The 13,129-nt window shown below is 34.0% G+C and overlaps 1 protein-coding gene across 3 annotated transcripts in view; it reads left to right on the forward strand.

Moving 5' to 3' along the window:
• The window catches only part of LOC106469176 (islet cell autoantigen 1-like), a 105,622-nt gene that overhangs the window by 11,322 nt on the left and 81,171 nt on the right, over window positions 1–13,129 (forward strand). The gene's annotated exons all lie outside the window — the stretch shown is intronic.

Raw genomic sequence — 13,129 nt, forward strand, 5'->3', positions numbered from 1 at the left:
TTCCATCTCTTGTAGATCATGAGGATTTAGAACTTGGTTGTAGGGCTATCATAGTTTGTTGGTCTGGGGATTATGAGAGAATTGTGCTAGCTCTTCCGAGTTTTTATTCATGTCAGTTGTTGGGCCTATGCAGACAGGAGATTGCGGTCCAGTCATCGATCTTTCTCATCTGTATCTATGCCTTTATTCTCCAGGGTTCACAAGTTACTCATGCATCAATCAGTTGATATTTTTTTCACTGGGATTGTAGATGGCTACATTTGCTATTGTCGGCTCTTATTTGCACATTACCATAGTGATAAAATCCCACCACTATTGCATTTGTTGTGCACAAGGGTCAGGAACTGCTGTTCCAGATTTTCATTTTGTACTTGCATCAGCTTCACATGGGTTTTGCCATATTGTACACATTTTCTCATCACTTCCATTCCATCACACTGTGAACACATCATTCCATGGATGACTGGTTTCTGCTGGCACCATCTCATCAATTGTCAGAACATCACGTCCTGATTCTACTTTCAGAAATGACCTAGGCAGGCTTCACTTTCAAGGCTGAGACATCTATCCTTGCTCCAGTTCCATATGTTACCAGTCTGGGTATTTTTATTTTTCATCTCGTCTCTTAGTCGGGCTCGATTGACTCCCATCCAGCTCGATGCTAGGGAATAAGACGCTAGACTCTCTTTCTTCCCCCACACAGATGGTTCTTTCTCTTCTAGGAATCTGGGCATCACTCGATTCCCTTATGCCTTTGAGATGAAAGCACAAGAGATCCTTTTAACTTTCAACACAGCTCGGTCAATTTGACTGACTACGTGACCTCTTTGTCTCTCATTCAAAGTCTACAGAGTTGATACTTCTAACTTTTAATATAGTCTTTAAGATAACATTATAAGTCTGTCACATACAAAAAATCATATGTTTTAGTGAAGTAGAGAAAAACTAGAAAAATTTGCCCTTGAATATATCAAGTATTTGTCTATGTGCAAAATGATTTTTATGTTAAGATTAAAAATACTTTTCTTCTTCTCAAAAATCTCAAATTTCTTTTGTGTAATCTCAAAAACCTCCTAAATACATATCAAATGCTTGGTTTCATTAAAACTTTATATTTTATCTGGTATTTACACTAACTCAATACAAGGTTGGTCGATTTGACTGACCTGAAACACCATTTGTTTATCCTAAGTCACTTTAAACTCATAACAATATACATCTATTTATAATTAAATTTTATTGTTTTATTGCCCTTTGAACTGTGTCTAATTACTATTCGTGCCATTATAAATTTTAAATCACTTGGGAAAGGTGCAGCTTACATTACGGTATCAAATTACATTACCCATGAGCTGCAAGCGTGAGTGCCTCATGAAATATTTTTATTATATTATTATTATTATTGTTTATTTTACCTAATCTATCCTTAGAGATCCATATTTTTACATTTTGGTTACCTTTTATAATAATAAATAAAGAATAAACGTGAAAAACAAGAAATGAAGTAATTACTTAACTATTCTTTTTTTGCTGTTGACTATTGATGACACTCAATTCTGCTTTTTTATACTAATCATAGTAGTGCATTAAACAATGCACGCAAAGAACATAGAATAATAACATGCAAAAAGTAGACAATTCCCCTAACTCTCAAAATTTTTCTGGTTTTCTAACTATATAACAAGAGCCATTACAAATTCCTCCAAACTAGTCATTAGCTTTCCCACAGGAACAGAGCTTGTACTCTGAGCGAAATTGATGATTATCTGTTCAGAACACGAGGTAATAAGATGTGTCATTTGATAGATGAAAACCTTGGCTAGGTAATATAGAATTTAACATGAGAGAGAACTATTAACACATCCTGAAAGGGAGGATGTGACAGGTGGGTGTGGCATGATAGCTCTGTAACCAAACAAAATTGAAGGCAATTAAAATTATGGATTATCTGAGCAATGACAATTTTATAGTGAGTAATTTACATTTAATTTTGTAGTTGTCGGAGGAGTGGTGGATAAACTAGAGAAGAGAAGATGCGTAGAGAAAATGTGTCACACTAGGAGAAATTTGGGATGTTTTTAAATATTACCTGATAGAATTAAGAATTTAAAACTTGGATACTATTAAAATGTGGTTATTAGCTAAGATTTTATGCTATATTAATTGGTATAACACAAACATAAAGTAGTTTAATAAAATTTTTAATGTAAAACACTAAAATTTTGTGTCATGCACAATGAAGGATAGGGTTAATGGTCTTTATATGAACAAGTGATCATAAACATCAATTCACTGGTTCCCCGAGTTTCCTTAGTCTGGATCCTTCTTAGATCTTGAAGTGTTGTTAAGTCAGAACACTACTGTGATATGGGTTCCTTTACTGCCACCTTGTCTAGAGTTCCATCTTTTCATGAATACTTTGCTTCACGAATGGGGTGCATATACCAACAGTCAGGAATTTCAGGGTCTATGCACAGACAAAGAAACTTCCCTACACAATGTTTTAGTCCCTCTTGCTCTTCAACAGGCAATGAATGCCTCATGGTCTGGGCTTATTAAGGGGGAAATCATCAGACTTCACTCTACCAATTACATGGTGGTGTCTTGTGTTTCTCAAAGTGGAGGCACTTGGTCCAGGTCTCCTTGTTTTTGTTTTTTGGACCTCCTTTCTTGTGACTATTCCTATCTTATTACCCTACTAGCTTATCATGTTCCAAGGGTTATGCTTGTGGTAGCAGGTCAATTGTCTCATTCCTCACTCATTCTCCCAACAGAATAGATGCTGCATTACAAGGTTCTGTTGGATTGGCTCTTATTGTATAGCACCAGATTGGCTGCTACACCCTGGTTTTTGCTTCTGCAGTACCTTCTGGAATGTCAACCTCTTCTACTTCTTTTTCAGCTATTTCTGAGGAGACAGCCATGACCTGCCATGGTACATCTGTCTGTCCAGAAGCTCAAGTTTTAGACATGGAGATTATGCAGTCTTTCGCACAGTATCGGGATTTAATTTCTAAAGTTGCCATGTATATGTCTCAGTTTTTGATTACTCCAAGATGAACAGTTGTCAATGGAAATGACACGCATTTTGGCAATGGTGTATTTAAAAGAGGTTGAACCCATTTCAGGCAAAAATGCCAACCATAACTCTTTTTTTGACCTGGCTCTTTTGCAGATGTTTTTGCATCTTCCACAGTTACCCTGTTTAAGGTGGCCTTATTGACTACCATTCAATTATCCAGTACTCTGAATTCCTCAGGTAGCTTTGGGTCCTTGGTCTCAAATGACCATTCCAGTTACTTAGCAGGTATATTAAGATTACAGTACAGGCTCTTTCTCAACACCTATTTGTGCCACGTATCCCCCTTTAACTGAAGGTTTATTTTTTCGTGGTTGCTGACCTACAGACATCAACATTCAGAGTTATTTGCACTGTTTGTTCACAGACTGGTTTCTCATTCTTCTTACCCAATACACTGTCAAACAGGAAAGAGGTTAAAGTCCTTTTCACCTATTCATCTGATCACTATTTCTCACTTCAAAGTCCAATCAGATTTCAATTGTGGTCATGATTATTTAGTCTTGGAGGTTTTGTTGCCTGTTCTAATGCCTTTAGAGATGCTAGACAACAAGTTTTTTTCTGGGCTCTCATTATTTGCCTTATCTGGCAGTATCTTCATCTGAGGGTTTTTGCCTACCCCCATAGCTATTTTAACCTTTTTGGTTAAATTATACAGAGGGGTGAGTATTTTCTTTGCTATTTTTCAGAGTCCTTTCCCTTGTTTTCACAGGATCCCACTCTGTGGCAAGTGTTGCCCAGACAGGTGTGCTTTTATCAAACCAGTTCTGCACTAGCAACCACTAATTTAATATATTTTATACAGGATGCAACAGGCTCTGTAGAAGTGAGGTGTTCCATAATAACAACTAGGAGATGACCAGGTGATATTACTTTGCTATGCTGAACTGCCACACATGGATTATTGTGAGTAAAGCATAAGGGGATCCTTCCTGTCCCTACCGATTATCAAATTTAATAAATCGAGGGCACTTTGCTTTGAAAAATTTATGGAACTTGGTTTACCTATTGCACTGTTTCCAGACCACTGTTCTTCAAGATTTCCAAATGTACATTACCCCCCCCCCATGTTCTACTAGTGGAACTAGGCAGTCCTTACCACACCTGGTTTCCAGTCACTGAGGCTTTTCCTCCAGAGTGTTAGAGTGAATTCCCCCACTCTTGGAAAAGAGGGCAAAGTTGAGGGCTCTCTTACCTGGGTCCCAGGATGTTTTTCCCAGCTGTCAGTTGGAGTGGTACTAATCTACGTGGGAGCCTATCCAGTTAGGGTGTGCATGGCCTTTCTGTTTGATCAATATTAATTCAGTACATTGTTCATAGAAGAGGGGTCCACTATCTCCTCTTATTTCTGAATGCCAAGTGGTCCCATCCTGGGTCCTTGGCTGAGCACAATTGTTCCACATCCTCCCCATAATTCTGGGGGCGAGTAGAATGTACCTTGCCTACATGGTTGGGGAGTGAGGATGAATGTTCATAATTCCAGACTGGATGAGTTTTATTTACTTTGGTTGTGTAAGGCACACATGATCCCATCATTCCAAGCCTGGGGCTACTTCAGGTGGCGAAGAAGGTTTGTCCACTTTGGTGTTACTTACTTTCTTGTCGTGATTCCAGTGGGTTGGAATGCATCACCCTTTGGCTACAGGTTGAGATCCACTCATAAGTATATATATATAAAACTTTGTGGTCCAGTTGCCGTAGCCACCAATGTGGGATACAGGAACCAAGACCCCTTAATTCCAACCCTAAGTAGTGGAACCTTGGCTATTTCGTTGGGGCTGGCCTATAGTGATGATCACTCCTATACATTTCCACCCACGATACAGGAATTGTGTTCAGGGTGAAGAGCATACCTGTTCTGGATGTAGTGCCTTTTCCTGACTAGGGTGCCAATCTTCAATTAACACACCCGTGATCTATGCAGATGCTTTCTGTATAGATAATGCCCTCACTGACCCCTCCACCTTCTGAATATGGGATTCTTGCTATAAGTGGGAGCAGACATTCTGCCAAAACTCTCCTGCCTTTCCTCCCCAACTAAAAGCCGGTGTTAGAGATTGAGTCAGTCTCAAAAAAGGGATATCATTATCTGAATGAGGTGTTTATATACAGTACCAGGATAGAGGGTGCATTAATATAGGCGAAGAGTGTCATGAGGCAAATATCCCCAAGAGCAATTAAGTAGGGTATACAAGACTGGAACAAGTGAGAAAAAATCAGACCAATGCTGAGATGGGCAAAGGAAGAAACCCTGGTGGTAAAGTAATAGCTATAAGTGTGAGAAGAGGTAAGTATTATTGGAAATAAATTTTCAATTTAGGAAAATGTTAACTTATAATTCCAAATTTTCTAAGTTATCTTCATAAAATTTGATAAGCTCTTTAGTAAAAATTACAAGTATGTTGTACACAAAAAATCTGAATTTAGAAAAAAGTATTGTCAGGTTAAAAGTTTTAAATACAAAAATACTTGACTTAGTAATCCAAATTTTTAACTATATTCATAAACATAACTGTTTTTAAAGTATGAGGAAAAATATCTCCTGAAGATTTTTCACTTATTAAGGTTGTTTTTATTAAATAAATATTTATTTATTTAGAAATAAAACTTATTTTTTAAAGCTTCATTCTTTTCTGTGACATTATAGTGTTCTTTGCCATTTATAAGAAACCTGTCTTGTGCATCACATCTTTCTATAGATTCTGGGATAATAGTTTATCAGTGTTATTTTGTTCTCATATAACCTTATTATATTCACAAAATTAAAAATTGTAACGGAAAGAATTGGTATCCAACATTTAAGTGAATTATTATATCAGTAAAGAGAGTTTATTATCTACAGGCTGAAGAAACCAGTCTTAGCTTATTCTTATATCTCTGTTTCTTTGGATGTGAGTGGTTTTCAAACAATGCTGCTTCTCTAGATAGAAATAATACAAGTTATTTGATGTCAGTGTCTATATATTCAGGTTTTAAAATTATAATTTGTAGCTGCAGCTTAGTGGCTCATAGAGTGGCTCTGAGTTTTTCAAGTACAAACTTTTAGCTCGTAGCTCTCTCACCGCTCAACTGATTTGAGATCTAATTACAGTTTTGGACTCAGTAGGTCAAACCCTTTTGATTAATGTATTTGACTGTGCCCAAGGTCCCATAGATTAATTTACTCTAATCCTGCCTGAAAGAATTTCAAGTGCTGCAACTAGTGAAGATTCCCTCTTGCTGTCTGACTAACCACCATTCTATTTACATGGAAACTGGAAACCTTGCAAGATCTTACCAAACCAAATAATTTACATTGTCTTTATTGGTACTGGTGGTTGCAGTCTCGGGGGCTATCTTAAATGTCAGGCAGAGCTGTCCTGTTAACCTTTGAGGGCACACTTCTGCCTTTTCTTCCTCTTCATAATTCTTTTGTTTTTCATTTTGACTTTTTTACTTTGGATTTTCAATTTTTCACAGATAATGTCACTAAACTATACTCACATGCAATGTCATACTTGCATATATAGGGCCCTGTGGAATGTACATTAATAAGAAAATAAATGGAATCATAGAATCAAATCAATTTTATAGAATCATAAAAGGAAAGTCAGAAAAATAAATTTGCTAATATAAAAACAAAATAGATTTCAAAGGACCTACACATGCATTCTCATGCCCCTCATTGGCAAATATTTTTGCTAACTATTGAGTGAAACTAGTCATGTTTAACTCTTTTAGCCTGAAACAAGCAATAGTTTTAAAGAATGCACAAGTTTGTATATACACTTTTCCCATTGGTTTTATCTGTGTGTTAGGAAATTTAAGCAGTTATGGTCAAAAATAAAATATTTTTGCAGAGATGGGGAAAAGAGCCAATGGTTATGATTATTTTTAGGATATTTAGTCTGAAATAAAATGTTTAAAAAATGTCAAAATATAGTGAACTTTTACATGTTTGGTACTTTTAATTTTGTATGCAAATAAACCTGGTGTCAAAACATGGCTACTAAATCAAATTTTAATATTATATAAGTTTCAACTTCTTAATTTTATAAGGAAATATTAAAATAAATCCTAATCTCCCCTAGTATGAGAATCATGACATTTGATCTCTCAGTCTTCTTCCTTCACTAAATTATTTACCACCTTAATCTGAATTGTGAAATTTAATTTAATTTACTCATTATAGTATAGCTATTACTAAGGCAAAGTCTTATTTTTGTAGCCTTGAACCTTACTTGTTTACGGAGTCATAAACTAGAAAATCACACCAACTTGCCATGCCTGCCTGTAATATTCTATATTATACAAATTGCCAATAATTCTCTGATATTTTATATAATTTATAACCAATAGAAAGTCAGAGTTTTAATATGTTAAATGACACATAATGCCATGTTATTTTCAGTGCAGAATATTGTCCATTTCATTTCCAGTTTGAAAAGTTGTTTTTGGTGTTCAGATTGATTAGCTGAGAGAATTATTTTAAGCTCTTGTCTTGGTTAGAAAGCCAGTTAAATTTTACTAGTTATAAAACATTGTTTGCTTTGTACGTACTTTTATTCTGTGTTTTAAAGTGAATTGTTTATGTAAATAAAATTATTTATTGTACTAGTATTGTTATTATAAAAAAAATGTATGCTTAAATTTCATTTGCAACTGATAGCAACACATTGAGGTCAAAGTTAAGTACTATATTTCTTGTTATGAAAGTAACTAAAATTTAAAAGTTAGAACCTTATTAGGTTAGATAAGATAATGAAAAAATAAATATTCTTCATGAGTAATGCTTGCAAGCAAGCTTGTATGTCACATCATTCTATAAAGTAATGTGAGCTATGCATTTACTTAATGATTTACAGTTTAAGTAGTGGGATTATTAGTTAGACAGGACCCAAAGGCCAATGAAACAATAAAATTAAGTAGAAACAGACTTAGACTGCTATGAGCCTTAAGCTATTTAGGATAAACAATTGTAGTTCTCTGTTAGAATATATAGTCATTTATAAAGGTTTCAAGGTTGGTGAACTTCACCAAGTCTATAGAGTTAAGGTAGAGAAAATAACATAAATACCAAGTTTTACTGAAAAAAAAAACATTTGAAATTTATTTAGGAGGTTTTAGAGATCATGCAAATTAAATCTGAAATATTTTAGATGAAGAAAAGTGTTTTTAAACTTAATATGAAAATCACTTTAAATTTGGAGCAGTCAACACTCTGACTCCATACATTCATGGACAAATCTTTAGTAAAAATACCTAATCAAAAAATTTTATTTTTTATGTACAAAATACTTGTAGTGTTCACTGAAAACTTGCGAAATTTTGTGAAGATACACAAAACATATTAAAAGTTAGAGTATGAAAGCTCTGATGTTTACTTTGTGGTTACAAGTAAGCTTGCAACTGATTTAAAGCATTCCCTCATTTTTTCAAATCCAATTTCAAGAAGGTCAGATCAGGAAGTTTGTTTACCTAGGAAAATACGCAATACATTCATAATGTTTACATTTTGTATTCTGATGAAAGACGAGTTTGTTCTGATTGAAGATGAGTTTAGATACATGCCACTTGTATATATACATTAGGGATTTCTGGACGTGCGGAACACACAAATGAAGATTATCAAAATCTGATCCTGATATCGGCCAATCTTGGGCACATTGGCACTGATCCGATATTTCTATCGAGTGACAGGCTTCTTTACAAAATCAGTCACATTGACTGACCCTGTATGTAAAGAGTTAGATTTTAAAATATAACATTAAATCTTATTGTAGAGTAGATATTAATGTAAACTTGAAGAGTTCCTTCTTTCTCAAAAAACATTATGGTTCAGGAGCTGTTGGCATATGGCTTGTATGTATGATTACATGCTCCATACCATTGTGTAATGTAACAATACCACTGTATTTCACTGCCACTGATTGCAACATCCAGCATGAAAGAACATTCTTAATGGGGAGAAGTCAAATCTGATGCTTCAACCAAAATACACTTTAGGAATAAGTATACTGACTGACATTTATCTGTTTTGTAAGTGCATACATGCCTAAGACAGTGGTGTTACTATCTTGTAGAAATTGGTTACCGACTATCAGTAGTAGTATGCCATGAAATCAAGAAAGTTAGACCTCTTGTCTGGATCTGGCCTAGGCCATCCTTCACCACTGAATACACATCCTTTTTTTGTTGCTATTTTTTATTTATTTATTTGTTTTGATTTTTATAGAGTAGGATGGAATATTCTTAGGATAGCACAGATGGCAACAGATTTAGAAGTTTGTACTGATAGCACCATAGTATCAAATGAAGCTCTTGCTAATGATAATAACTGATGATTTACATTGTTGTAGGTCTCAAGACCACCCTTTGAAAAGTTTTGGTCTGGATGCTCTGAGTCTCATTCTTGATGTTTTATGGGCTTTGAAAATGAGACTGGCTAAACTTAACAGTTTTAACAGTATTAGACCAGTCACCTACCCACAATTATTAAGCACTAAATATTGATTATGCAGCAGTTCATACGAGGCAAGGTGTAGCATCACAGATGCTTTACTAGTAAAGCCCCTTGGTACTGCACCTTTCTAATGATGTTTGTAGCATCTCATATTTTTTATTATGTCACCAACTGCCATATTGCCTGCATACTACAATCTGTGGTTATAATGTGCTATTCAAAACTAACTGCTACCATACATTGCATTACATGTAAGCTTACTACAAGTTTGTATGACAAAAATTTCTAGTAGATCTGCTGTGATCCTGTTTGGCTTCAGAGATCATAAAGAATTTACTGGCACCAATACTGGTTTTACTTTTATTTGCTATCCTTCTTTATTTTTTCATTCATTACTTTTTAATTTTTCACTTTTTTTTTTTCTCTCTCATAGGCAGATATGTTAAAACAACGATTGTGGGGTTAACATGTAAAATTACGATGTTAATAAAGTTTGTTTGATGCATGTGATTTTTATTTTTCTCAACTACAACACTGATTTATCAACACCATGGGTTAGACATAAAAGTGTGATCAAGGCACAAAGGCAATTATTTGGTTGAAAGCATACCACCTAACATTGATTAACTACTCCCAGTAGACCAGCAAATTTGATCAAATGTCTTATTGCTTTGAAGCTTGCATAAGACAATAAGTAAATTCTCACAGTGGTGATCTAATGCATGTTTTTTTTATTTATGTTATCAGTTTCTCTATTACAGGACCCCATACATTTTGGTAATAAACACTGTTTTTTATTGCTTTGCTTATTATCCTAATAATATCTTGTTACATTTAGATATTCTGAAATCTACATTTACTTCTCTATGTAGTGCCTTCTAGTAGTGGCCATTCCTAAAAAAAAAGTGGTTATGGTAACATGCCAGAAGAGGTTTTAGCACAGGCTCTCCTGCCTTTTCTTATGGAGTCATGTTGCAGCACATTTATCAGTGCACAATCCAGATTGTGTGGTACCATTGCTAATTTCAAACCACTAACTTCATGGAGGCAGCTGCTCAGCAGCAACATACTATTTTTTTTTATGACATAATGTATATGTTAGTTAGTTATTAATTTAACTATTATTTATTATTATGTAAAATTTTTTATACCAAATTTCCAATGCAAAAAAAGGAGATTGTGCTTTTAATATAAAGAAGTGAATATCACTGCTCGACATTATAGTTATAATAAGTATAGTTTTGTACGAATTGGAAACTCAAATTACCGATATTGACAAGCTAGAATATAAAATAAGAGGCTCTTATCTCTTCAATTTGCTGAGATATTGCTTGTAATAAATCAAACACAGTGGCACCCTGCCCACCTCTTTCAATTTTTGGAAATGCTCCCTTATATACACTTACTTCTATATATGACATGAATAACCAATTGGAAGTTCAGAATATCCACCTAGTGGCTTTCTCAGCCGTTTTAATGAGGTTGACGCCATTTCTTTCTTTTGAACCAAATTTCAACAAGGTAGGATATGTCTTTAGTTTGCTCGAAATTTCATATTTTTCTAGACTAAAATACATCTTAGTTACTAAGTTTGATAAATTATAGTGGAATTCTGTGGTATTAATTTAGTAATTTATGATTTTTTAGTTATTCAAATGAAAATATATAAAACCTAAAAAGTTTGTTTCATATCCTCCACATGTAATTTTTTTTAAAGGCTTAGCAACCTACATCAAGCAACAACTGAGTACAAAGATCTTAACTAGAAGAGATAATTGTTTGCATGACTTCTTTAGTTGTTGTTCTGTGTTTTAAGTAACTTTAAGAACATATTTCAAAATAGCAAAAATCTGTATATATAATGTACAATAATTGAAATGTGACTGTATTTTACAAAATACTTGTATACAAAGCCAAGAAAAGTTACTTTGAGATTTAAGCTATTTAGTCTCAACATTTATGTTTTGGTGTTATAATTTGTGTTCATTCTAGAATGAAATAGACATAATTTATATGTATTTCCTAATTTTTTATGGTGGTTGCGAGATCAGTGAAATCAACCAGACCCGTACAGACATTCGTTACTGAAAATAATAGATAAAATATTAACTTTTTTCTTAATAAATTTGTGATAACTATCTGGACATTATAAGGCTTTAGCATGTAAAATTTGAAAATTTTCTGATGCATAAAAGCATTTTTAATCTTAAAATGAAAATTACTTTGCATGATAGATGGGCAACATGTGAAAAGAAAAAAAAAAGACACGAGAAAAACATTGATTTACAAACCTTAAGACTTAATAAAAAAAAAATTAATATTTTGCGTATGAAAGCATTATAATGTTTACTGATAATCTGCCAAATTGTGTTAACGTTCACTTACTAATTTAAACGTTATAGCATAGAAACCATAATAAACAGAAAATGGTTACGAGGTCGGTCCGTGCTGAAAGAGTTAAAAGAGTAAAACTACATAACACACTGTCAAAGGGCTTAATTATCTTATATGTTGATATAGTAATGATTGTTATTTGGTTAAAAAAACTGTTCTCTTGGAATAATGGATTAGGTTGGTGCAGCTTTTTTAGATTGTCCAATTTCTGATTATTAGTTCAGCATTGCTACTTCAAGTATAACACAATGTACTGTTCTCATGTGATTTCTGATGAAGGCTACATTTATAGTAAGAACAGTTGATTTACTAACATGTTAACCTCCCACGCTGAGCCATGTTTAGTAGAAATCCGTGAGGGCCCATGCCTACAGTTGCTTTAATCAGCTCCTCACGACACATTAGTCAGCATTTTTGCACACATAACTTGCAGGTTACATCTATGACCAGTCAAACAGTTGTTATAAAGTGTGAAAACATGAAAAGTTGTTTGGATGTGGTCACGGTGAAAATCATTCATCTGATATTGTCTGATGAATCGGTACTTTTAGTGAGTACTGTATAAAAGAAGAAAAAAAAACACTATTTTTAAAACTAATTCATGTTCATTTGTCTTTTAATTAAGATATCATGCCTCATTCTTATCATAACTTTTGTTATTCTTCTAGCTTTTTACCAAGATTAACTCCTCTAGATATTTTCATTGATTTCTGTTAGCTCTCCATGTATAAAGCCTGTCATCTGGCACTTGTACAAATTCTCATTCATATGGTAAGCTAATGTGATTTGTCACATGGGCTATGCCCACTATTAGAATTTTAACCAAATAATCGGCAGTCCTATTGTGCTTCCTGTTTTCAAGTCTACATCGTATTTCCAGATTCTGCATGGTCATATTTTTTCTTAGTGCATTGTGTTTTTCCCTGGCTTGGATGGTTATGTCTTGGCATTATGATCATTTTTGAGTTGTCTAATTTTATATTTTTTTTCTTTGGGTTTTAGAATTGTATTTCCATATTTACTTATTACGAATACAGATTTGTATGTTAATGAGTACACAGTTTCTTTTTTTTCTGTTCGGTAATCAGGTCGATCTGACCTTTCCCAGCAGGATGCTCTGTTGTAGGTCTGTTATCCGGAAAACTTGGAACCATCTCTAATTATGCTAGAACTTTGAGCAATTATAGTTTAGGTTTTCAATATTACATTGACTT

Source organism: Limulus polyphemus, unplaced genomic scaffold (assembly GCF_000517525.1).
Source record: "Limulus polyphemus unplaced genomic scaffold, Limulus_polyphemus-2.1.2 Scaffold3339, whole genome shotgun sequence".
NCBI lineage: Eukaryota > Metazoa > Arthropoda > Merostomata > Xiphosura > Limulidae > Limulus > Limulus polyphemus.